Here is a 27,465-nt window from a genome sequence, read left to right on the forward strand (position 1 = left end):
GTAAAGTTGATAATGTAGCAAATTCCTGCCCTGTTTGTTATGGGTGCAAAGATGAGTGAAGGTCCAGGGTCTCCGCTCCACAGAGCTAGGCATGGGTGTGGGAAGGGGGGCTGACTCCTGTCCCTTAGCATGACTGTGGCAGTTCCCCTAGTAGGAGAGGGTGCAGAAGTTCCCAGTGCCTTGTGAGGAAGGCCTTCCATCAGAGACTCTTGCATGCTTTGGAGCATCCCCATCTTCGGAGACCCGGAGTGTCCCCCAGGAGGGCTGCCACCAAGGAGGGGAGATAGGATATCAGAGAATGCTGTCTGAGTGTGAACAATAGACCATCGTCATCTACCTCAGACTTGAGCAAGGATCTTTCTCTGCCACTCAGCTGCGGTATGACATTGAGAGAGTCACCAGACCTCTCTGAGCCTTGGCTCTCTCCTCTGTAAAATGGCAGTGGTGCCATCGCAAAGACTGGGTGAGATGCAGGATGTTTTGCATGTGTCTTGACCAGTGCGTGCAATGGGAGAGAGAGCATCCACTCTCAGGTCTGGACTGGCGATGAGGTAGTCATTCTGCTTTCCTGGCTCACCTGGATTCTGCCGGATGACCCGTGATCTCATCCACCAGGGATTCCACGCTTCTCCCTTTGGTCTCAGCCCGGGACTGTTCTTCCTCTGCTTTCTCCCTGTCTCCTTGAGAACACCACTCTCTCCTTCCCTCCTGTTCACCAAACCTCCTCCACCCCCAGGTTCTCCAGCTTCGCACAGCCTGCTAGCCCCACCCCCACCTGCTCTGCGGCCCTTGTGCATTCTCTCTTTGTTCCCCGGCGTGGACACCCTGTCCTCAAGTAGACCACATGCCTAAGACACCCAGGTGGCCACATTGCCTCCTGGCCAAGTTGACGCCTCCGGTGACCAGCAGACTCCTGGGAGATGCCACACTGCCGGCTCTGTCCTGCTCGGGCAGCTGTGGGATTGTACTCGCACCAAAGTGCAGGTCCAGCCTTCTCCATCACTTTAGGATGAGGTCCATGTGGCTTAATCCAACGTCCCATTGCTTGCTTGGCTCTCCTGTGGCTCCCTAGGGACAGCAGCAGAGCACTGTGCTGGTCAGCTCCAGTGTCCAGGTTTGCTTGACTTCCCCATCGGGCAATAGGAAGGTGAGGCTGGAAAGGGCAATGCCTTCAGCTCCAGCACCCACACACCATCTCAGGGCAGGGCTCATCAAGAGCCTGTGTCCAGGACATTCTCACCTCCCATCTCACCTCCAGCATGTCTGGTGCCCGCCTTTGACGTTCTTCTGAGTCCCCGGGGTCTCCTCCTATGCCACTGCTATGTGGCACCCCTAGAAAGGGAACACCTTTGAGGGCAGGAAGTTTGGTCTTCCCAGCATTGTCCAGAAAGGGAGATGGACTTGGTGAGAGCTTGTAGAACAGAGAGAGAAGGGACAAAGGGGGTACTGATGGTGGCCTGTGCTTAGCCAGTCATGGAGCCTGCTGTGTGACCAGAATACCTCCCAGAGCCGCCTCCTGCTTGGCATGGTCCTGAGTGAACCCAGGGTAGCTGGACAGTTGATGGGGCTGCAGCCTGGAGGAGATAAATGTCCTCCTCCACTCTCCACACTGCTCAGCCTCAGACGAGGCCTTGGATTTCAGGGAGCCCTGAGGATCTGGCAGCTCCCTTCCTGCTTTCTTCAGAGCTGGACCCCAGGACTGAAAGGACTTAGCATAGGAGAGAAGGACCCTTGTGCGAGAGAGAGATATTCCTCTTCTGTCTGTGAACAGGGGTAGGGAGTGGGGACAGGGAGCCTAGCCCTGCCGCCCCTTCTGGTGGCTGCGGACTGGAGCTTGGTTTCAGGAGTGGCTGGCCATGGGTGGGGATGCCAGAGGAGAGCGCCACCAAATTAGCAGTGATTGCAGGAGAGACAAAGAACAAACGGGGCAGCGGAATGAGGTGCTCTATAAATATTATGTTTTAAAAGTTTGCCCTGGAGTGACGGAAGTTGTTTAAATGTGAATATCCTGTCTGCATTTTAAAAGCCTGATAATGAACTAAGTTTAGCAGCTATTTCCTGGGGTCACTCTACTGGGGGCCCCTTCTCTCCCTCTAGTTCCAGATCTCCTGGGCCCACAGACATCAGGAAATTCCACCTCACCATTCTAAATTGCCCCTCTCTCCCTCTTCCCTGGTGACTACCACTGCCCCATCCCACTTCTTCCAGACGCTTGCCTCTTTGTCTTATCTCATGTGATCCTGCCTCCGCTGACCAGTTAGAGCTGGCAGCAGCATCTTCTGGTCCCACCCCTCACAGTTGGCCTCCCTTAGAGGAGAGTGGCCCTGATCTCCTCCAGCCTTCTTGCCATTCAAAGCAAGAACCTGGCTCTCCCACAAGAGGACTGGCTCTCCTACACGATCTTCACAACTGAGGTTGATTCTGACTAAGCGAAAGTGTTCACGTATGCTGGTAACAAAGTGTCGCTGTTTCTGTTTTTCTCCTGGTCGCCTCTGGAAAGGTGGGCGCTGTCCATCAGGTAGCAGCGTATTGGAAGGACTTGGAAAACCAAGACTGGTGCTCACATGATTAAAGAGGGGGGCGGTGGGCAAGTGAGCAGGACTGAGCCCCGGAAGGCACAGAGCCTAGTCAGCTCTGTGGGGGCTGCAGCCTCTGGGTAGTCAGCCCCCAGCAGGAGTACCAGGGGAACAGTTTTGGGGGCAGGTTGGCATCTCTGGAACCTAAAAGTATATTGACAGTGATGAGATCTGACAGCTCCCATGAGGCATCAGGCATGAGGAACAAGAGCCCATTGTTTGAACAATCCAAACCTAGTCTCAGGAAAAATGAGAAATACCATTATAGACATGACCTGTCCAGCCGTTGGCCGAAGTGAAACCATTTCTAAGTCCCAGGACAGTGGCAGGGACTCCTGGGGACTGGAGGAAGGGATGCCTCCTGGTTCCAGATGGTGCTTTGAAGCTTTCATAGATGGCCCCCAACCTCCTACTTGCCTCACTCTGCCCAAGAGGGAAACAACTTAGAATATAGAATCTGGGAACACTGGTGATGCCAAAGGGACAAGCAAAAGCCATGGTGGCAAGATGGCTGACCTCCTCGGGGAAAGACTGCAGTATGGGGATTTTCTTATGAAAGAACCAAATGGCCTTGAATACCAATCTCTGGGCAAAGCTAAGGACAAATGGGAGGGAAGTGAGCTATTTGGAAAAGGGAATGGGACCAAAATGGGACCAGAAAATCACAGAGCAGGGGGCCAGGAGGTGATATTTGACTCCCAAAACAAGTGACTCTGAGTCCCACAGGAAGGGGATCTAACTTGAACAGAACAAGCCAGGTGAAAGAGGGGAGGGGAAAAGCCAGCCGTTCCACAGGTGGAGGGGTGGGCAGAAACAGCACCCCCAAGGGTATGTGAGACCCCATCTCTTCACTCTGTTATCTCTGCTGACTTGTCCCTGCCATGGTGGTGGGGCAGAGGCAGGCCTGATTGCTTTGGTCTTGGTCAGACCCTCAGAGGCAGTGGGATGGTGGAGCAAGAGGTGGGGGACGTTGTCTTCCGAGGTCCTGGGCAACTCTATCTTGAGGGTTTGGGCCATCCAGACTCCCTTGGCCTAGAGGGATACTCCCTGAGACTAGGGACCACTCCTGTTCCCCTTGGGTCTCCTTGCCTACAGAAAACCTGGAATGAAGTGGGGGGTCAGCAGAGGTACCAAAAGCCGTCAGCGACGTGCTAGCGCTGAAAGAAATGGCAAGATACTGCAGAATACGGTGGGATACCTCCAGGAGTGCTGCCCAGGGTACTCAGGGCTTTGAACACACCACCACCTCCACCTCAACTCAACAGTGAGGAGCAAGGCTTGCCACAGCCTGGGCATCTTGGGTCAGGCCACCTACAGCCACATCCTACCTGACCCAGAAAGGAGATGGTGTTGGCTCGGTGGTAACAGGGGGCTCTGACAGCTGTAGGCAGGACAAGTATACCCCATGCCCTGGGCTGAAGACCAGGAAATCCCAGCTAGTTCCCTAAATAGTCAGGGTCAGCTTGCTGTGATCTCGAAAGTTCTTATGGGAGGAAGCTGGGGTTAAAGAACGTTTTGTTTACCTTCCTGCTACCATTGCTGGTCAGCAGTTCCGGCTTGTCATATCCTGCTCGGGTTCTGGAGGGTGAGTCGGCGAGATGTGGCAGGGCTGGCGTCGGCAGGGTCAGAAGTGCAAGCTGCAGTTGCTGGAAAGAGCGTCATGATTCAGGCTTGTTTCCCCATGACAGAGGTGACAGCCCTCCACCCTATCAGATCTCATACCCCCATTCCACCCCTGCTCATATTAGGGTTCTCTGCCTGCCTGGAGGTGTGTTTCCCCACCTTCTCTCCACAGTCCTGGGTGTGTCGGTCAGGAATGAGCCATGGGGATGCTCTCTGACAGTGCTGGAAGCTGTGGTTGAGTGCCAGGCTGTGCCCATGTCCTGCCACCAACCCGAGCACAAGATACACAAATACGGGCAGATAGACCCCCTGTGTACCATACAGCCCCACCTTTGGGAAGGACACCCTCCAGAATGTAAGTAGGGCTATTACAGCCCTTTGACGCCGTAAGCCCACTCCTGGGACTGCTTGTTGAGGAACTAATTTAAAAAGAGAAGGGAGTTTCAAGTACCAGGATATTTAAGGCAGTAGAAGAAACCGCACTGGCAATCCGCCACCCACCCTGCGGCCAGGTAATGGTTAAGCTACTTACACAGCAGCTTGGACCTGAGGGTGGGAGACCACGCTGCTGAAGGCACCTGAAATATCATTAAGAGAAAGTAGGACAGCCGGTTACAACTAGGAGGTCTCTATAATTACAGATAGAGAGGAGAAAGCAGATTGGGTCACGAGCATGCACTGACCAAGGGTCTAGCTGGGAAAAGTCAAAGAAATGTTTTATTTTCTTAATTAGCAAAAGAATAGTCTGACTGGGCATGGCAGTGCACACCTGTCATTCCCAGCACCCAGAAGGTTGCTGCAAGGGAATGCTCAGGAATCTGAGACCAGTCTGAGCTATATCGTGAGACCCAGCGTCAAAAGACCAAATAAGGGTTGGGGTATAGCTCAGAGGTGCAGCACGTGAACCAAGGAAGGGGAGAAAGGAAGAGAAGGAAGAGAGAAAGTCCTCAGGCAGGAGAGAGAGGCAGAGCACAGAACAGTTCATCTCTGGATCGCAGACTTTTCCCGTTGCTCTTCACTCAGTTACCCCGCGAGGGGTCCTGGCTCAGTCTCTTTCCTTGTGCCCTGGCCTGAAGTCAGGCAGACACTCTTTGTCTGTCCTAGGCTTTGCACTAAGACACCCCCACAGACAGGTGGACGTCGTCTTGTACCGATGTGAACTGTGCACCCTCTACGTGTTGCTGTCTCGCTGGTTCTTACTGAGCACATACTGCACACAAGGGCTTGTGCCCGGCTCTGAGAATACAGAAGAGGTCTGTCCTTGCACAGAAGGGGTGTGTAAGTGGAAGAGGAGGGGAAAAAGAGCGTAGAAGGAAGGGAAACAGGAGAAGGGAGGGAAGGCCGTGAGTCCTCGGGCTGGGAAATCAGAGACCAGCCTGTGAGGTGACATTGAATTCTGGGGTAGTTTGCACCTTCCAGCAGGGTTAAGTTTAGTTCAGCAGGCCTCCCCTTGTGTATACAACCGAAGTGAAGGTCTCAGGAGGTTACAGACTGATAGGGAAATCCGTGTATAAATAGTACAAAGCAATGTGCGAACACAGTCGGAGAGACTGGACAGTGTTGGATCACAGAGGGACTAGCTTATGCCTTAGAGACATCTCGTGACCCCTGACAGATGGATTTGTGAGTCATGCCAGGAACCAAGACAGGATAAAGGGCTGGAGAGAGGGGGCAGAACTTCCAGGAAGGACCAGTGCCCAGGGGGAGGGGGGTCCAAGAGCCCCTAACCTTGAGGACACTACTTGGGATTATCCTGGCTTAGGTATTATCACCTCCCCAGGGTGCCCACTCTGCTAGGAAAGGACATGCTCCAGCCAGGCAGGTGCCTGTACCCACAGCTACTGAGGTCTGCCTGATTGGTACCCACATCCCTACAAGGAGGCCAGCAGTGTAATGAGTGTTCAAATATATTACCTGAAGCAGCAGCTGGTAGCTGGGAGTCATCCTGAGAGAGAAGAGAAACAGTCAACAAGCACTGCCCCTTTCTCATCTACTCTGCTTCCAGGGTGTCAGGGCCTTGGGGTCCTTGGTGAGGGAGGCCTGGTCTGACACAAAGGAAGGGCTCAGAGTCTCTGTTCTGTGCTGGAGTCCTGTCTTGAGGCTCACAGAGTAGGGCAGGCAGCTGGAGAACGAACACCTAGTGATGTCCGCCTGGTCGAGGTTATCCTGACTGAGGTCTTGGGGCACTTTTCATCAACTACAAACAAAGGTGTCCCTGGAGTGGTGGGGAGGAATGAAGGGTAAGAGCAGAATAAGGAGGGAAATGCTATGTCAATTCCTGCAGAGACGGCCCATCACCTTCCTCCCAGCCCACAAAGGCTGAGGGTCTCACAGCCTCAGATTTACAGCCTGGGGTATCTTAAAACAGAGTCAGTCAGGATGCTGATACCCAAGGAATGAGCATCCTCCCCCCACCCCGTATAACCAAGTAAGTGCACATCCATCATAGCTAAGACGGGGTGCTGTGGAAGGAGCTGCTGAAGGGTACGGAGAAAGGGAAAGGGATGGGTGATCCCAGACATGGTGCTGCAGATGGAGGGGGAGCATTCCTCAGAGCTCCTCAGTGGGCAAAGGAAGTTCTCCGTGAAGGCAATGGCTCCCTTCAGGGAAACTCTGACCTGAGAAATGTCCCTCTAGTAGGGCACAGCCTGGCTCAGAACCTGTGACTGGAACGGAGTTGGGGATGTGGAATTCTGGGAAGAACTCTCTTTCCGAGAGTCCTGTCTTAGGTGCTGTCCAGTGTGGTAACTTCACACCCCATCGGCCCGAGGACTCAGCTCTACCTTGGCCTCAGGGAATGGCCTGGGATGTCCTCAAGTCATACTTGAAAAGGGACACTTGTTCCGTGCATGGTCTAGACCCGAGTGGAGGTGGAGCAGCTCTAGACTGATGAACAAGATCTCTACCCAGGCCAGCTGCCTGAGCTCCTAAAGCCAGCCGCAGGCCACTGAGCAGACCCTGGCTAGAGAACCCCTGAGGCCTGGGAGCCTTCAGTGAGTACAGACACGCTGTCATGGGGGAAGGAGCTTGTGTTCGTGTTAATTGCAGACCCTTGAGTCCAACAAGATGGTTGGAGCCTGGGTGACGATCCTCAGCCCTTCCTGTTTTCTAAATTCAGAAGTATCTGCTAATTATGCGATTAAGCAGAAGTACCTTTAACCCAAGAAACATTCAAGATGCTTAATAAATATGATTAGAGAGGCAGGCAAGGAAAGGAGGCCCGCGGGGCTCCTGTTTTTCTCCCGGGAGTAGGAAACCGAGTTTCAAGTCTTGGCTGCCCTGGTCTAGGATTTCAATCCCACCGAAGAGGAACGGGCTGGAAGGGAGGAGGTGTTTAGGGAATGGATGGAAAGAGTGATATAGAAAAGGTAAAAGCCAAGTCAAGTGTGGCTGAGCTGGTGAGTGGCAGAGGACCCAGGGCCATCAGGAGTCCTGGGAAGGGTTGAGGAACACATCCGTGATGGAAGAGCTGGTATTTGTCCTGCTCACTGAGTGAGGATGCATTACTGAGTCTGTGGCGTGCCTAGGTCTACTCCTGTGCTAACGTGACCATAGGGGTGAGAGAGGACAGACTCTGCCAACTTCTACATACAGGCAGGGGGAGGGGGAGACGGAGGGGAGGAGCAGGAGGAGGAGAGGAGCAGAAGGAGGAGAGGAGCAGGAGAAGTGAGGGGGGAGGGGAGAATAAGGGGGAAGGGACGAGGAGAGGACCTATGTGACACATTCAGCTCATCCCAAGGGGCAGCCCACCTCAACCCCCGCGGGAATCTGCTATGTCTTGTGGAGACAAGCCTGAGACATTCCCCACATCTTTCTCTCCCACACCACTGGGAAATTTCCACAGCATCTGGGACCTGCCTCAGAGCCTTCTCTTGCCTTAGGATCTACACAGAACTGGTGGCCTTTGTGGATCTCAGGGCAGAACTCCGTCCCCAGAATTTACATGTGTTGCCTCCACCATCTGAAAAGGTCCCTGAGTTTTGTGTCCCACCCTTGGCACAGGTTTCAGTATGTGACAACTTGAATTAAATGTTAAGGAGATGCTCTAGGATAGTGGTTCTCCATCAGTAGTCTAGACCCCACAGGGTCACATATCAGATACCCTGCATTCAGATATTTACATTATGATTCATAACAGCAACAAAATTACAATTATGGAGTAGCAGTGAAATCATTTTATGGTTGGGGTCACCACAGCGTGAGCTGTATTGAAGGGTTGTTGTGTTAGGGAAGCCGAGAACCTCTGCTCCAGGAAGTGTCTGGCTTTTCGCACTTTGGATACGGCAAGCTGCGCATCTTCTCGGGTCTTCGTTCTCTCACACCTATTTTAAAGGGTGTACAGGGCACCTCTTTCTTCCTCCCATCTGATCCAACAAGTGGGATTTCCTCACATTGAGAGATGACCACGGTATTCTGTGGGTATCTCAACCACCGGAGTCCCCACGGACTCTACTGTGATACAGAGCAGGGACTGCCAACAGCCTGGCTGTCTCTCTTGGTTAAGGGAAAGAAGCTGCTTTGGCCAGTCCTCATGGTCAAGAATTGCAAGGAACACGCATGCCACACCGATGCCGTGTACCCAGCGATGGGCTGTGTCACTTCATCGTTGTCTTGCGAGGAAAAACTCTGTGGACAGGGCATGGAGGCTTCCCTGGCAAATTTCACAGTCACCCACAGTCCTCTGCTAGATGCTGTAGCGTCCCTAGAAGCAAACTGAGCAGGACTGTGATGGAATGTGACAGAACCTTCCATCCTTCCTTCTATTAAGTATTTAATGGACAGTGTGATTTTTGCCATTTCCTTGAATATTTCAGTTCTGTCTCATGATCTGCTTAATTAGGGACTTATGAGGAGGTCTCAAAAGCTTGACTTAGAGGAACTGGGGCTGGTCTCATGGCCATGCCCTACACCCTTCCAAGGCAGGATCTCATATGTGGGTTATGTCAGATGTTGAGTATGTTCATTTAGATTGCATATGCAGAGGCCGAAGGAGAAACCTTTGCATAGGTCTGCGAGTGTGCTGGAACCGCTCCAAGACAGACTCGGAACAGAGGTCATATGTCTCTGTATGACTGGCTCCTACTACACCAATGCTGTGATGATCTGTCAGTTTTACCAGAATATGCTTTTCAGTTCAGGTCACATAGCCCAGCGTCTAAAAAGAGTCTGTGTGTATCTCTTTTTTCCCTGGGCCCAGTTCTCTGGAAGGCATACTCAGATCCTAGGGAGAGAGAGATGGGGGCATTGTGGAGTTCTACCCAGTCCCCTTCAGCGTGTGTCTCTGGTCTGAGAACTGGGTTAACTAGGGACCAAGTCAGCAGGCCCTTGGCTTTGCACTGGGATGTCAGTGTCAATTGCACCACGATAGTTTTTGGTACCTCCTTGGTTATAGAGGGCAGGCAGCCCCTCATCATCCACCTACTCCTCCCACCCGAGCAGCACCATACTCTGGTAGCCACAGACCACACCTCAAGGATCTGCTGCCTCCAGAGCCGTTTGCTCCCACCCATCCCTGAGTTGTATATAGCCACCTAGTGTCGGGTCCTGGGATCTGCACTTTCAGGCTGACAGCAAAGAGATCTGGCTGGCGGTGAGGGCCCGGCCTGCAGAAAGTATCTGCTGATGAGCTGTCCTAACACCTTGGGACCTTCAGTCATGCTCTTCTTACTGCCTTAGGGAAGACACATCCCCTGACCCCCCTGAGAATTGGAGTCAAAGGTGAGCGTTTCCTGTTTCACTCCAAGCCACCTGACCTCTTTAATACTCTCATGAGATCTCCAGGATCTCTAGGTCACCTCACTGCCAGGTCCACTCCCAGGAGCAGTCTGGCTCCTTTGTAATGCAGACCTGAGTCATGGAGACTCCCCCACGTCAATCATTTCTCTTGTCTGCCCTTATCTTCTGCCTCTCCACCCCAGCTCCAAGGTTCCTGGTCCCTGCTGGTATATATCATATATGCCTTGTAGTTTTCTTTGGGGATGCAGCCGGAGCTGGAGCTGCCAGTGATGGTCCATTGATCTGAGACTGTCTTCATTTTTCTCCAGATTTCTAAATCCATTAACCAAAGTCAGCCAACTCCATGGTCTTTGTCATCATTGTGGCTCTCAACCATTGTCACAAATGCTTGGTGTCACACCTGCCCTCTTTCCAATGTCCCAGAAAGTAACAATGCTCTTGCCTTCCGGGGAATGTGACAACTATATTTGTCACAGTAATTTGTCCTTAACACAGTCTGACCACCTCCGGCCCAAGTCCAGGAGCCTTTCCTGAGTCCCCAGGGTGGAAGTGATAGACAGTGTGTTCAGATGACGGGCTTTCATGCTGTGTGCTCCAAATGTCTCCATGTGGTGGTCTAAATGAAGATGGTCCCCATAGACTGTAACATGATGGCCGGCTTGTTGGGGTATCTGTCCCCACCCGATACCCCACAGCCAGCAAGTCCCAGAGAAAATCAATCACACAGAGATCTCTATAAGTTATAAAGCTGATTGGCCCATTAGGTCAGGCTACTTATTAGCTCTTATAACTTATGTTACCCCATTATCCTTATCTACGTTAGCCACAAGGCTCAGTACCTTTTCTAGCGGGGCAGCTTACATCTTTCCTCTCCGGTGTTCTGGGCAGAACTGGCAGAGGGAACTTCCTCCTCCCTAGCCTTCTCCTATTCTCATTGCCCCACCTCTACTTCCTGTCTAGTTGACCTGCCTATACTTCCTGCCTGGCCAATCAGCGTTTTATTAAAATACATGATTGACAGAATACAGATAATTCTCCCACACCAATAGACCCTTAGGTAGTGACAGTATTAGGAGGTTTGGCCTTGCTGGAGCAGGTGTAGCTTTGTTGGAGGAAGTGGGTCACTGTGAGGATGGGCTTTGAAGTCTCATATGTTCAAGTCACACCCAATGTCTCAGATTACTTCCTGTTGCCTTGCAAGATAGAGAACTCTCAGCTACCTCTCCAGCACCATGTCTACCTACATGCCGCCATGATAATGGACTAAACCACAGAACTGTAAGTCAACTCCAATGAAATATTTCCCTCTACCCTCTACGAGAGTTGCTGTAGTTCATGGCATCTCTTCACAGCAATAGAAACCCTGACTAAGACACTCAGCAAAGGCTAGAGTGGCAAGGTTGGCATGTAGTCAAATGCTGGGGGTATCTGACTTACAGGTTGAAGTTGAGTTGTCTCAGGCAAGTTTGTGAGAAGCAAAGTTCCATTTCCTGGAGACCAGGGTTTCTGGTCTTCTTTTAATGCTCTCCCAAGTTGACTTCTTTAGCTCTCCTCACCACTGGGTGTGGTCCTGGGAGCTATGTGGACTGGCCCCCATGTATTGAGGAATATTAGACCTGAGTTGTGGAGACTCCCCTGATGTCAGTCATTTTCTTCTGGCCTTCTACCTCCCTACCCCAGCTCCAAGCTCTCCTGCTGGACTCTCCTCCTGACGCTGGTCCCTAGGGACATGTATAATATATATTCCTTATATATTCCTTATGGTTATCAGAGTGACTGATGTCTTCCCGGAGCTGGAGCCCCTGAGCATGGGCATGTCCCAACTCCAGGATTTTCCTTGTAGGTTTAAGGGGGTGAGTAGCTAAGAGTACATTACTGGTGGCAAATGTAGTCATGACAACCCCTAGAGGGTGAAGGTGTCATGGTTGGCCAAGAAGAAGGAAGAGGGGCAGGGTGGGTTACCAGGAAGTTTGTGTGAGAGAAGCCGCAGCCATAGCTAGAGCAACAGTGGTAACAGGGACCATGCTGCTGGATATCTTTTGATAATGAATGCCATACTCAGGTCAGCATACCATCAGTGACCTCCATGGACCTTTGTAGACAGATACTATTATCCTAAAACCAGAGTGGGATATTGGACACAATGCCAAAGTTGACTTGGATCTGTACCCCCTGTCTGCCTGCCCCCAGGTACCTCTCCCTTTCCAGGGGATAATAGGCTTCTGTAGATTATGTAGTTCTTAGGAGTCCCCTATTTCTGTGTGTGAGTTTCTTTCTCCAGAGCCTTCCCAATCTAGATCCTGCCCTGCTCCACTCCCACACCAGGAAAGCCTTGTCATTACTTCTGGGAGCAGCCAGAAGACCAAGAATGTTCTCCTGGGACTGACTGGCTGTTGATATTCTAGATACATGTGTCATCACCCAGGGTCTGTGACAGCTCTGAATGAAGCAGGAAGGCGAGGAGGTGGGGGTGTCAGTTTGAAATGGAGCATTCGGGTTGTCTACTGCAGGGGAGGAGACTTAGAGAGGGGCCTGAGAGGTGGAAGAAACTTGGAGTGAAGTTTGCTGAGTCTGCCCTAGGCTCCACATCAGTCTCCCCCACAACCCCAGTGGTGTCAGGAGAGTGTGGAAGAAAAGAGAAATGTGGGAAGGGTGGAGTGTAGAAGGTGGGCAGAACCCTCCAAAAGAGGGGACAAAGAGAGTCTATAGGAGTTATTAAAAGGTGGCATAGGATTTGACAGAGGCAAATGAAGGAGGAGAGGGGGGAGGGGTGGAGACAGAAATTATCAGAAATGCTTTCTTGAGAAGAAGAGAATAAAGAGCACCCTAGAATCTGGGCATGAGCCCCAAAGAGCACCCCAGAGTCTGGGCATGAACCTCAAAGAGCACCCTAGAGTCTGGGCATGAGCCCCAAAGAGCATCCTAGAATCTGGGCATGAGCCCCAAAGAGTACCCTACAGTCTGAGTGTGAGCCCCAAAGAGCACCCTGGAGTCTGGGCATGAGCTCCAAAGAGCACCCCAGAGTCTGAGCATGAGACTCGTGGGCGGGAGCTTTCAGAACCAAGGACAGCAACAATGGAGGGGTTAAGGGCCTGGAACAGCGCCACCAGCATCTCTTCGCGTTCTGTCCTAGGGATCAGTGAGTCTTGAGCCTTTTCAGTACCATGGACAAAGCGCTTCTCTGGTGGTGGGTTCAGCACCAGGGACAGTGACGATAGCCAGCCATTCAAGTAGGCAGTTTATCAACGGCATCTGCATTGAGATCATCTGGATGGGGCGGGTTCAGTGCACATACAGCATCTGGGTTCGGCAACCAGTGAAAATAGCTTGTGTTCTTGGTAGGACGCTCTGTATTATTTCCCCTTCCCCCATTCTGCCTCCCTCACCTGCCACAGCTCCATCATAATCCCTGTTAAAGGTGACCAGTATCCCATTTGAAGCCAAGAATGGCTCATCTTGTCCCACTTGGCAGACAGTTCCAAATACTCTGGAAAGCATGGGTTGGTGTGGACAATACCTAGACCTGCACATGGCTCAGTCTGCAATTTAATTGGATAAACAAATCTTCAACATCATTTTTGGTTTTGTGTGTGGGTCATGCTTAAAAGGAACACATAAGAGCTAATGAGAGAAGGGGGACATGGGGATATCAGAGTGGTGTAGGGTAGGTTGGGACCAGTGAAGAGTCAGGATGAAGTGAACCCATCCTGAGTGAAGTGGTGTGGCCAGCCCCAGCAACCTCTAAAAAGCTCCAAGATCCAGGAGGTGGAGGCTAGGATTCCTCCTCTCATCCCAGTATCCCCATGTGACCCAGTACAGTGAGTTGCAGACTGGAAGGGTCCGAGATGTCAGACCTACCCGACAGGTCAGTTTCTCTACCAGGTTTTGTCTCCTTTTCCAGCAAGGATTTGCCCAGTGTGCAATGTTCCCTTTTGTTTTTATGATTGCGTTCAGACATGGGCTTCTGCCAGCCCAGCAAAGCTCTCTTGGCTTCAGTGACTCCCCTTGGATGTGGTCTGTGAAACCTCGAGACCTAGCCTGCCAAGTCCACCCCCACAGCCCTGCCCTGGTCTACAAGAAGCCAGCCGGTATAAAGTACCCAGATTCTTCTGGCCAAGTGCCATCCCTCTTTTGTACCCCTGCCCTCATCTCTGTTCTGGGCTGACTCCTACTTTGCCTCTGTCTGTGGATATTGTGTCTTTTCTTCTATTGCTTCTAGGTTATATGTGGCAGTTGCATGGCCTGACTGATGAGGACTATGCTAGGCAATCGATCAGGGGCTTTGGAATTCCCAGGGGGCCCTCCCTCTGATTGTTGGGATTGGCACTGTGGTAGAGGGTAGACCTGCAAGCTCATAGCATTCCCAGTGGCTTCTATTGTTCCTTTTTCATCTCTGCAGCCTGACAGCTTGGACAAAACCTTGAGGCCACTTTGTTTATGACTTGTGCCCTCTGCTTTGGCCATCTGTCATTTCCCTGGGCCTTGGACAGCAGCTGGGGAGGCTGTGTACCTCCTTGCAGTAGAAACATAGAAACATGCTAAGCTTAGAAGTAGGACTATGCACTAGAACCTTCTGTGACTGTGGCAATGTTTTCCTACGTCCCCAATTCACTTGCCACAGCCACGCGTGATGGCTGGGTCCTTGGACATGGGACTCGTGAGATCAAGGGATTGAAGTTTCTCTTTTATTTCAGTTTAATTAAAGCATTAGAGACTTATTTATGAGCACATGCAATTACTTCCTGAACTTGGACCAAACCAGTCTGTTGAAGGTCATCTGTTCCCACCACAGAGATCATTGGATTCTCTAAGGCTACTACTCTTGGGTTCAGGCCATCCAGATGGCTGGCCTCCCCTCTTCCTTGAATCGTAGTTAAACTAATTTCCCTCCCTGGAGAGCATGCTCTGACCTAAGGCTCATGTTGTGTGGTGATGTGTAGAGTGACCAAGGGTTCCCAGTCATTCTTTCTCTCCTGAGTCATCCCCACCTGCTGTGGGGAGGCTGGGGTGAGCGAGAGCTAGGCAAGACTGGGTCTCCAGAGTGACCAAGACTCAGTTGCAGTTTGGGTCACCAGTTACCTTTCCTGGTGACACCTTCCACTGTGACTCTGCCTTCAGAGAAGAAGGCCAATTGGGATGCCAGATCCCTCGGTATGTGCCCGACTCCTCACCCTGTTACTGCAGTTGAACCCTTTCCATGTGGCATCTCCTCTGCTTACTTCTGAACTCTTCCTTCCCACCTTACAACAAGCTCAGTTCAAAATCTCACTGCTTCGTTGTAAATGGATTCCAGTCTTGCACACTCAATGTCTTCACAAGAAAGGGGAAGTGGGCGATAAGTACTGGAAACATCCAAGGCAGGGTGGCGTCAGAATTCCTAAAACCCTACCAGAGTGACCAGAGACCTGGTCATTGAGTTCTGGAAAATTCTTTTGCCTCCGTGAGCAGCCTGTCTTGCAGGGTTGTATGAGCCACACTGCGGTCGTGCATGTAAATGTACCCCCGTGATCTGGTAGCGCTGGAGCTATGTGTGGAAGGGTCTTTTCTGAATGCCTTCCTAAGCACACCTCTCCCTTAGCATTATTTTCCAACTGCACATGAGTCAAAAGCATTCCTTCCTATAAGGACAGAGGGCCTTCCACAGTACCAGACACAACCAGGTGCCACATAGAGAATGACCACATGTCACTTCCAGCATGGTAGCCCCACACCTACCAAGCCAGAAGGCACTCCAAAGGTGTTTAGACTCTCATACGCATATGTCCAAGTCATGAGGAGATGTCCTGGTTGCTTGGTGTTAAGGAGAAATCTCAGCCATGTCTGTGAAGATCCTTGCATGAACAGGGGAGGCTGGGGGAGAGCAGGGACCTCAGGGCTTTGCTCCATTTCATGTCCTGTCTGGAAAAGCAGGGAAAGCTGACTGGGTGGCATTTTATCCTTCTCTTCTCTCCCTGCTCTACAAGGGAGAATTAGGTGGTTGTAAGAGAAATGGCTTCTCTGGATACAAGCCTCTGGTCATGAAAGCTCACTGCGCTGGAGGAGAGACAAGTGTCCCAACCTCCAGATTCATGGACGATAACATCTGTGGAAAGAAATACCTTTTTGCTGGTTTGGTCCTGGGAGGTCACCCAGGAGCGAAGGGGTAGAGAGTGACGGCCCGACAGCCCCATAGGAAGACAGAAGGACGTAGGGAGAGAGACAAGAAGACAGAATGCAAACAGCTCCAATGCAGGACTGCAAATCCCATCCCCGGTGCTACCCTTTCCCCTAGAAGCCAACGTCCCTTCTCTGCTTTGGCCACCACCCAGCCACCCACCTTGATGACACCCTTAGGCAACCGTGAAAGCAGCTATCAATAACAGTCTCTGGTGCCCACTGCTGCCCATGTCATCTTGGAGTGGGGTAGGACATAGGGTCTGGGACCAGTTTCTTCCTGATTAGTTCTAGGGTATACCTTCCCAGCCTGGCAGCCTGGGTTCAGAGAATGCAAACCAGTTTGAGCAAAAGCCAGAACAAACAGTAATTAGAAAGGTAAATCCAACACAAAAATAAGCATAATGCATTCCAAATTCAAATAGGAATTATTTGTGGACTCGCTGCTCTTTCTGAATTATCAGTGGAATGTTCCACTCCATTTGCATAGATAATTGAGAGTTAACTGTAGTATCTGTACTAAGGCCTGGGAGATGAACAGAGCGAATTCAGTCTGGCCAGGTGGAAGAAAAGGAGGTTTCGTTGACTGTGTCATTTGCCCACTGCAGAGAGGAGGGACCCAGAACAAAGTCTGGCACCAAGAGGCACTCAATATGTATTTGTTGAATTAATTAACATGAGTAATTGAGCGTCACTGCATGCCAGAGCCTTTGTCTATGCAATGGAGACTTGGTATGAAGGTAGGGTGGTACTGTCCTGTTCTTACAGCAGCAAAGGGGAAAAGGTATGGAAGCCCTGCCCAGAGTTCCGTTGGTCCTAGAAATAGAGAGGTGTGAATCCAGGCTGAAGAGGCTGCCCTTCTGCCTGATTAAAGGGCTGGGAGAACTGATGGGTGTATGGTAGAAGGCGGGGCCATAGGGAGGTGTGTGATCTTCAGTCCAAGCTTACGACAGGCCCGGCTCAGTTCTGCTTCTGTTCTTTAGTCAGCAAACAACACCAAGCCTGGGGTTCCACTTCGAATGTGGGATGCTCTTAGGTGATCAGGATTTAAGATTCTTTATTTAGGAAATGGTAAGATCACATGAGTGTGCACACCTGTGTATGCACACACACACATGCACGCACACACGCACGCATGCGCGAGCACATGCACGTAAGCACACCCTCCTCCACTGGCCTCCAGAGGGTTGTTGGATATAGAATGAGTCTGTAGATGCTCTTGGTGCCTGGGATCCCATTTGCCCAAAGCGTTGTTATTGTGGCAATTATTTCATGCTCCGTGGCATTAGAATGGAGCTTGCAGGGCCTCACACTCTACTCCAGGAGACTCAGTAAGCACCCCCGGGAGCCATGTGTGGAGGAACGCACCCACATGGGCACTGTTTGCTGGGATGCTGAGAGGCAGGAACATCCACCATGACCTCAGCCCCAAAGAACAGCAGTCTGCAAAATGCTGGGTTCTGGTGAAGTCTGGGAAGAAACAGATAAGGCGCGGGGAAAGCCGCACCACTCTGGGGACTGAAAACACACTTTTCCCTGCCTGTACCACACTCCCGCTAAGACATAGAGGGCAGAACTCAGAGGAGCAAACAGGACTCAAGCAAAGGAGATAGATCTAGATGGAATGAATCTTGAGCCGGACACTGGAGGTCAAAACAGTCAGGGCACACTCTACCATCACCGGTCCCACCGTGAGAAGAGCCTCTGTTAGCTGTTTGTCCTTGGAGAAGTAGCCAGTGGCCAGGCTGAGATTGGCAATGGTGAGGACAATGAGCAAAGGGGACAGGGTGAGTGGGGAGCACTATGCCCACACAGAGGCCCTGTGCCACTCAGTTGGGGCACAGTTACAAACAGCTCGTGTGTATCTTAACTTGTCAGCAACTGCATTTCTTTAGAAAGTGGCGAGACCGCCTCTAACACACACGTCCTGCAATCCAGAGCTTCCGAATTCCCGTCAGTCCTGTGCAGCGCAGCTGATGCTCTCCTTGGTTTCCAGTCTTTATTGTGCCATTTCTTCAAATGCCAGCCTATGTTTCCCACACACGGGTCATTGCCCTTGGTGGTTGTTGTGTGTGCATATGTGTGTATATGTCTGTGTGGGATGCAATCACGCATGAGTGTGTGTGCGCACATATCTGTGTGTGCACATGGATGCCAGAGGAGGACATTGGGTGTCCTGATCTAACACTCTCCACCCTACTCCTTGGGGACAGGGTCTCTTGCTGTCCCTGTGGCGAGGCTGGCATTCAGCAAGCCCCAGTGATCCTCCTATCTCTGCCCTCCACTGTTGAGGTTATCGACATGCACACCACTAAAGCTAGCTTTTTATATGTGGGCCTTGGAGATTTGAACTCAGGTCCTCAAACTTTTGCAGCCAGCACTATTACCTGCAGAGACATCTCCCAACTCCTCCCTGAGAGCTGTTTTCACAGTAACCGGCGTCTCCCGTGTCAGACTGCACTGGGTCTAGGGAGCTCTGAAGTCTGCAGTTTGTCCCCGACTTCCAGGAAAATCCTTTCTTTCTCCAAATGAGACTTCTCTTTTTAAAAGATTACTTTTTCTATCTTACGTGTTTGTGTGGATGCACACATCTATATGTATACTACATGCATGCCCAGTGCCCAAGACATCAGAAGAGGCCATCAGATCCCCTGGAACTGGAATTACAGGCAGTTGGGAGCCATTGTGTAGATTCTAAAAGCCAAACCCAGGTCACTGGAAGAGCAGCCAGTGGTCTTAACCACTGAGCCATTTCTTCAGCTCTTTGTACAGCATCTAAGCCACTGTGGTCCTGAGGAGGCACAGAGATGCACCCAAAGCCCACATCTGTCCTCATGAGAATAGCAGAGGGTACCATGTGACTTCTTCATGATGAAAATCTCTGGGTTTTCCCCCACCTGGTTCGGGGACTCTGTTGTCCCTTAGGTAGAAAAAACATGGTCTTCACTCTTTGAAGCTTTTGGTTTGATGCCATATGCTTCACACCTTGCTTTTTCTACAGTTAATGGTCCTTCTTCCTCCTGCCTTCTCCAAAACAAGCTTGGGAAACCCTGAGATCCCTTTAGCCCCAAACAGCCCCCATGCTTCCAACTGCCATTCTGTGTGCCAGGGAAATGATGCCCCCCAATTGTTTTCAAGTGGACAATGGACTGACCACGGTTTTCTCTAAAGAAGAACTTGGCCAGCTCAAGGGTCCATTGACCCTCTCCACAGCATTTACTCTCAAAAATACAATCCCAATACCGTAAAGATTCTAGTCTCCCAGCGTGGATTTCCAATTACCCACACTCGGCCAAGTGGCAGCCACTTCATTATAATTCTGTAATTGCCATATGGAATTCCTATAAATTTGCTGCTAATTTTTAACCACTGTGGCCTTCTCTTGGAAAGTGTAGCAATAATTTGAAAATCTATAGATGATATTTTAAGTAGATCGAGGGAGGTAGTCCAGCAGGGCTTGAGAGAAAGAAAATAAATACAACAGGAGTCAGGATGGGACCTGGGAAGGAGCAGCCAGGCCTCCTTCAGCTTCCATGCGGACATTTCTGTGGGGAGCTGAGGGCAGGGATTTTGCACTTTGTGCCCTGGGTTCTTGGCTAACAGGCGCCTTCCCTGCCCCCAGCTGGGATGTAATTTACAAACTGAGTGTAATCTTCCCACATTGTGCGGCTCTGTGCTCTCTCCCCAAACGGCAACATGTACTGGGTCTATAAAAGATGCTTCAGAGGAAACAGTGTTCACACAGGCATCCTTACTTCTGCTCCCTACCATGTACGTGAGCCTCCAAGTGCTAGGCAGGGCATTTATATCATTTATTTGCCTTTCTGAGACGCCAGAAGGCAAGTGGAAAAGGAAAAATAATGGGAATTGTGGTACCAAAGATTGACAGAGAAGCAGTCCCACCGGAGAGGATCCTGTTTCTAGTCAGGGAGGTCTCAGAGTGGGTCACAGGAGAAGAAGGAGTGGGCACCAGGTACAGAGTCCCAGGGGGGTACAGGGTCCTGGTGTAGCTGGGAAGATGTTTTGGTAAGCTGTGGCAATCATCAGGACCAGCCACTGCCCATCTGCCAACCAGAGAGATTCATTTTCACATTCCTGGTCTGGCCCAGGAAGTCTAGGGTGCAGGCACCAGGATCTGTCTGTCTGTCTTTGGGGATGAAAGGTTCACTCTTGCAGGGCTGGAATACTGTGTCCTTCCAGCTTGCCGTGTGGCTGCCAAGAGGGTTTCAGCCACAGACATGCACATCCAGTTCCTGCGCCCACCCCCAGAAAAGCGGGGAGATTGGCTTCTGGCTGAAAGGGTTATCAGACGGCAGCAGGGATGAAAAATTGGGCCAAGGAGTGATTTGAAGGTCCCAGTGTTTGATCTATTGCGGGGCTGGCTCCTCACGGCTTTGCTGCTCCCAAGTTTGGTGACCTGAGAGAATTAGAACCTCCTTAAATACAGTGTCTGTTGGCTGTATATTAATCAAGCAGAAATCAAAAGTCACAGCATCCCAGGGAAGTAAGAAAATGAACAGAGGGCTCCCCAAACCTAATGCGGCAACTCTCGATGGGAAGAAAGGACGGGAGCCATGGAGAGCGGTCCAGGGCTTGCAGTTGAGGCCGACTCCAGCTTCCCCTAAACCTCCTTGCCAGTGAATTCTCAGAAATCCCATGCCTTGGCACTGTGAATTGTGTTAGTGCCAAACCAGTGCTGGACCCCGGTGCCAATACAGATCAAGGGTGGTGAGGGGGCTTCTCCCCAGAATGGAGAGTGAACCTGAAGAATCGCAGTAGGACATAGCCTTGTACCTGCAAGCTCTGTCCCTCAGTCCCATCAAGAACATGCCACTTGCCCTGTTCCCTGGCAAGCATTAGGCCTCTAAGAGGCTCCCTTTCCTCCTCCTTGTGCTCACAGGGGGTGGCTATCCTAAGAACTTCCGTGGTGTGTCGTCGCTGGCACACAGGCTGGTGCTGGCTGAGTCCTGCCAATCACTACCCTAGTCCCGACATCCATTGTCCTTTCTTCTCAAGGCCTAAGAATGGAGCTTATATTGGACCCTGTTACCTTGAATGTGTAGGAAAACTCTGTGGGTTAGCCTCTGCCTGTTTCTTTGCTATCTGACAGCAGAGACTGTCCCTACCGCTGAGTCCTGGGACTTCTGCCCCTACCTGGCCTGTCACTGCTCCATCACTCAACTCCTGTCTGCAGCTTGGCTTGGCCTGCCTGACAGAGTGCACCAGCCTCTCCAGGGCCACGCACTCTGGCAGGACACTGCTGCCTCCCTGGACCTTTGTGTGCCGTGGGCTCCTAATGAGCTTTTAATGAGCTGCCGCTCTGGCTTCAAGGAGCACAAATGGCAGGGGAAGAACATGGTGCCAGCCCCCCTGCATTCTGCCTCCGGAAGCCACCGAGTGGCTCCTAAGCTGGATGAGTGCTGGCTCTAGGTCTACAGGCAGAAGGCTCGTCTGCTTCATTCTTATCTGTTCAGTGGAGGGATCTAGCTTCCACGATTCTTGGCACACACCCCCTGAGATGATGGTTGAGTCTCTCATTTTTGGCCCCTCCTCCCTGAACAATGAAGAAAAGACTCACTAGTTTCTCTGTGGAGTAATATTTTTTAAAAAAAATTATGGCAGGGTAGAAAGACCATTGACCTCTCACAATGGCTTTGTGGGGTCAGGAGCCCGGCTGCCCCTCTCCAGCGCTGCGCCAGAGCTGCTGGTGAAGGAGAAGGTGCTGACCCCTTCCTGCAAGTTCATGACTTCCCCATAAGCGCTTTGCTTCCCTGATGAGGCTCCAGTGGTTGGTGGTTCACATCAGTCCCTGAATCGGAGCTGCCCAAACTACAGCCCTGTGCCTGGTACCCACCCCCATAGGCAGTCTACCCACTGTCTGGTGCTGCTAGTGTTCCATTCACTCAGCCTCTTCCTTCCACGTAGAGCCTTGCTCTATAAGTCCTGGTGGGTGACCCGGGCCTCTCCTGGGAGTTAGAGGAGGTGGCAGCAGCTTCCAGTCCCCACCCCCTTATTACATTTTTGAGGCCTTCGCCATCTGAATAAAATTAAGATACAAGCCTTACTTGCTTGACAGTCATGGTGATGAAAACCTGGATGGGCTCCCCAGGGGCTTCGGGGGCTCCTTCCATAGAATGCTTCGAGCAAACAAACAGGAGGCAGCACCTGTCCCAAAGGCTTCAGTGCCTTCTGGCCAGAAGGCAAGGGACTGAGTGATGGAGGCCCCAAATTCCCTCGCAGCCCTGTCTCCCTGTGCCTCTGGGTAACTCCCCCCCTTCAATTCCAGGCTGGGCGAGGGGAATGATGAAGCCTAGAGAAGAGGCAGATGCTCTTTATGGAGCATCCCTGCTGCAGTGGGGTTGACAAGGACAACTTGAGTCACCCAGGCTGAGCTCCGGGGGCAGTGAGTCTCACAGGCTTTTCCTGGTCCTACAACTCACACGGATGTCCCGGACATCTGTAGCCTTCAGAAGTCTCTGTAGTAATATGAGCACAGGTTTCCCTCTGCTCCAGTTGCACCAGGAATGTGGCCATCATGGAGCATTTCGTCCCCTGAGTTGGAGTCTTCATGCCCAAGCAGACGGATAGCTTTCCATGGTTCACAGAACCTCCCCCCACTTGGGGTCATTTGTGGTCTTGACATCAAAACACTAAGGTGGTGTGCAAGGCGGAGTCCAGGGTGACGGGTAAGGCTCAGGGTGGGGTACGGATGCCTGGCTGATGGGCCAGAAGCTCTGGGTGTAAAAAGGCATCCTAGTCCAATAGCAGCTTCTCTCAATAGCTTCATCACAGGGTTCAACAGCCCACTGGGTTCCTGCGACCTCCCGCCTAATGAGAAAGCATACATCGGAGATAATTGCCGCACAGCCCGAGCCGCAGCACGATTAGTAGGTGCCTGAGCTATTGCAAATGACTGTTCCATTAACAGATTTGGTTGAGGGTTGATCCTGTTAGGAGAGAGAGCCAAGGGCTAATGATGAGGATGTTTGCAGAAGGGCACATGCCAAACAGCACAGTCAAAGGGAAGCCAAAAGCTCCTGTGAATTCCCAGAGCCTGGAATCTGGTTCTCCAGTCTGGACTCTGCCTCCTACTGGTTGGGTGGAATTTGTGACACCTCTAAGATTCTAAGAGTGTCATCATGTAGAGAATGGGCCTTGTTACAACTTGCAGCAATGTTGGGGAGATAGCTTGTGGTAAGGCACTTTGAAAAGTCAAGAAAGGGCAGAGCAAATGCCAGGCATTGCCATCAGTAGCGACCGGCATTCGTCTCTTCTCCTGGGGAGTTTTAGCAAACAGCACACCTTATCCTTCTGGTCCAAAATGGAAGTAAAAAAATGTGTCCAAATGCCAGCTTCCTCTTCCAGCTCCTGTGAGATTCTGGAACCAATTTCTGAATGCTTGATCACAGCTAGCACAGAAAAACCAAACGTTTGGGGTTTTTTTTTTCTTTCCAAACTTCTGCTCAGGTTCTGCCAACGGCCTCTTCAAGCATGCAGGGCCCAGTTGCAGCAGAAAGCCCCAAGGAGTGGCCAGAGCAACTGCAGCCGAGACCTATTGCCCACCTAGCCCCGAGTTGCTGCCCCCGCCACAGGGCCACCACCTGCACAGTCTTCTGGCTGTGTGCTGAGCTCACTCCTCTCCCACAGGAGCCGGGAAGGGACAGGCCTGGGGGCTTGCTTACAATAAAGCAAGCTTGGCAACCGGACTGAGTGGGAAAGGCAAAGGCACCGGCAGCCCTTTCTCTGGGAACAGCCCTCTAGCTCCTGGGTCCCGAGGGGAGGGACACTTGCGAAAGAAAGATGTCCCCATAACTGCTACCCTGTGCAACTTCTGGCTTTTCCCATCTATCTTGAGTGTGCCCTTTGCTTTCAGTCTCCCAGTATTTATTATGTTTAATTTTGCTGGGACGGATTGTAAGTGAGACGGATGGAGCCGAATGTGGCTGGCAAACGCCTCTTAATTAAACAGATAAATAAACTCCCTTTGCACGCGGGTTTTTACTTTTGCTGCAGTCTCTGATGAGGCAGGGGGATGGTGTCACTAGGTGGGGGACCCCCAGCTGAGCTGAACGGTGGGTGCTGACCACAGCAGACTGCACCAATCTGAGCTTTTCCCCTCTGCCTGTTCTGGACTCCTTGACAGAGAGAGGCAGAGAGGCCCAGGAGTGGGGAGGGGCCCCCCAGAAGCCCCTCCTCACAGGCCTGCTGGGGAAAGAACTTCCAACTGGTGTGAGTGGGCCCTCTGCCGGACACCTTCGGTGTGGCCTCGTCAGCCAGGGCTGAGCTGGACAGCTCAGGTCATTTGCTCCCGGTGCCTGTGCAGAGGCTCCCATGTCCTTCTAGAACGGGAAGTCCACCTATCAGGATAAAAACACATACACTTCCTGACTCCCACACTATGAGGCTGCCACCTTCAGGAACCAGAGACATTTTTGTTTTCAAAAGAGCCCAAAAACTTCTCTACCTGACACACCCCTGAGATGTCTGTTTCAAGACACCAGGAACAGCCCTGAACCCAACGCTTTCCCCTGACTCTTAACTCTTTTCCTTCAGTGCCAAATGGGGATGCTAATTTGCCCTGGGAATGTGTCCCAGTGATACAAGACTCAGGTGGGAGTCACATATCTAAAGTTTCTTGGGTAACTCCACATCTCATTGCACAATCAGGCTCTGAGCCATGCCGTGCTGGCCCACCCCACTGGGGATGATGGATCTGGTCACTCTGCCTCGATCTCCACTGCTCATGTCCAAGCCTGTGCCAGGAATTCCAGAGCTGGGGCAGGAAGGCCTGGCTCTGCAGAGCACATGGGAAGCTCACTCCACTTCTAGATGATGGCTTGGCTTGATGTGGTGGAACCCAGCTGCAACCACAGACTGTGAGCTCACCCCTTGCTCTGGGACACTTCTGCCAAGCTCCACACTGTTCTCTTTGAATAAGGAGATGGTCAGACTGGCATTCAGAAGGGAAGAGAGAAAGCATGACAGTGAGGAGCTGGGACCTCATTGCTTGTCCCTCAGGGGTGCAGGACTTTCTCTCCCCACCCCTGAAGGTACTATAGGAACTCTTAGAAATTCCCCAGAATTGGGCAGACAACAGGCACTTGGTTCTCTATCATTTAGCCACAGAGCCCACTGGCCTACCTTTCGCAAAAAAAAAAAAAAAAAAAAAAAAAAAACCCAGACCATCTTAAGAGACAAAATGCCACAGACAATGACAAAGGTGCTCCACAAAATTAGACACCAGGAGATACAGTGTCCAGTGAAGGAATACGGGTCCAGAGATGGTGGGACAGGCATGGGGTATACACAGCAGCACACGCAGCCAGCAAGGCCCTGCTTGGGAAGGTAGTACGGGATGGGGGCAGGAGGGAACCAGGCAAGCTCAGAGCCAAGCCACCCAAACCTTTTGAGGTGCCTCCCTTGCCTGATATTTATAGCGGTGCCCAGGAGCGTAGAAATAATTACAGCTCAGTTCGAGCCTCCCTAACAAGGCCTTTCTCAGATTCAGGGCGAATGGGATGTGGTTTTTTTTTTCTCCTGGATCTTTTTTTAAGTAGTGAATATTCTCACTCGATTGACAGCTCTTCCTAGCTCACAGCCTCCCTTCAACCCAAGAAAACGTGGGGGCAGCCTAGCCTAGCAAGTGGCTGATGGATTGGCCTTCCCCACTCCACTACTCAGGGCCAAACGCCCTCGTCTGCAAGGCCCCTGGATTGCGGGAGAATGGTCAGGAATCTTGGGGGCATGGAGAATGTAGCACAGCTCAGGCTGCTACAGAGGCTCACCGTAGGGTATTGGATGTAGGCGGGAGGGGATCTGCATGGGCAGGTACAAGAGACACAGCAATAACCACCCTTAGAATGGGGGCTTGTCTTTGGAAGGGACATGACACACACCGGAAGCACAGTATGACAAGCGGTAGACATACAGCCCTTGTCCCAAGAAATCAGCCAGGCACACTCTTCCAACTCTTCTTCTGGATATTTCCTTTTAATTCTTTTTTGCTTGTCCCAGGGAGCCTTCAGGTGATGCACTGGTGGAGGTATATGTCTAGACAGGCTCTCCTGACCTCATGCTCTCAGCATTTTAGGCTGCAGACTTGGTTTCCCCACTAGACGGTGAGCTCGCTCCAGGTGAGAGAACTTCTTCTCCACAGCTCCGAACCCCAGACAGTGCCTGTGCGATGGTCTGTCTGGAGTATTGAGCTCAGGGTGAACAGCCGGGCTGCCCAAGATCCTTCTACGGAAAAGGCAACCAGACAGTGATGACTGAAAGCCACTCTGAGAGGACAGACGGGTGTCACAGACTAGGAAAACGGCAGAATGTGGGAGGGGGCAGGAAGTGTGCAGGGAAAGTGCATTGATATAGCTAAACCCACTGTGGGCACTGAACAGGCAGGTCAGCCTCCCAGGTCTCAGCTTACAGGGACCGCTCGAAGCATCACGCCCCAGATGATGTGCCAGGCCTCAGGGCTGGAGTACACTACTTCCGTCCAAAACTGGGAGAGAAAAAAAAATCATAGCCTATCCCTCTGGAAGGGCAAGGGTGGCCTCCGACAGCCCATAACCCACAGGCTGCCTGTGCCACCCCAGCAACATCTCAGAGAAGAGCAAGAAAAAGGGAGAAGAGAATGAGCCACCTACCGCATGTGCTTCCTCCTCGGAGGAAGGTCAATGTCAGGCTACTCAGGTGTGAGTGTGGGAGGAGGATACCTGATAAGAGGTCATCCAAGTTGTGTGTACTTACCTGCCCCCTCACAGTGTTACTTCCCAGGGGGTGCCTGGAGGGAGGCCAGGCATCTTCTGACATTCCTCACTCCACAGGCAACACAGCAGGGGGACAACCAAGCAACCTTAGTTTGGGAGTGGAAACTAAAGCCCAGAGACAACAAAGAACTTCACTGAGCCCACCCGGTACATAGGAGGACCCCACTTTTTAATCTACCAGGCCTGCTATCTTCCAAGTGCAGAGCTCGGGTAGGGTAAGGGAGTTTCACAGCAGTACGGTGTCCCTGGGCACAGGCGTCCCTGGGTGTGCCCGTTCTAATGGAGGTAGTATATGTAAGCAGGGTGTGAGGCTGGGAGTGTGCCCCCTGGGGCTACCTCTCACAGTGGCAGGTGGAGGGCAGCTCACCCCCAGCCAAGTTCACCTGTGGCTTGTCTTGGTAAAACCGAGCGTGAGGGGCCAGGCCCTGATGTGTGTGGCGGGGAAGCTGCAGTCGCATGCAGGCAGGCTGCAGTGGTGGTGTGAGGGGCGAATCAAGGCCTCTGCCTAGCACCGCCTGAGGCCAGAAGGTGGGTGCTGTGTACTCTAAGACTTGGAGTGTGAACACCAAATTCAGCACGGTTGACCATGGCGCCGGGAGGGTACCCAACGG

The 27,465-nt window shown here is 51.8% G+C and overlaps 1 protein-coding gene across 5 annotated transcripts in view; it reads left to right on the forward strand.

The window, feature by feature from the left end:
* Nucleotides 1–27,465, forward strand: part of Rbfox3 (RNA binding fox-1 homolog 3) — a 428,716-nt gene that overhangs the window by 319,795 nt on the left and 81,456 nt on the right. The gene's annotated exons all lie outside the window — the stretch shown is intronic.

The sequence above is a fragment of the Myodes glareolus genome, chromosome 9 (genome assembly GCF_982192425.1).
Source record: "Myodes glareolus chromosome 9, mMyoGla1.1, whole genome shotgun sequence".
NCBI lineage: Eukaryota > Metazoa > Chordata > Mammalia > Rodentia > Cricetidae > Myodes > Myodes glareolus.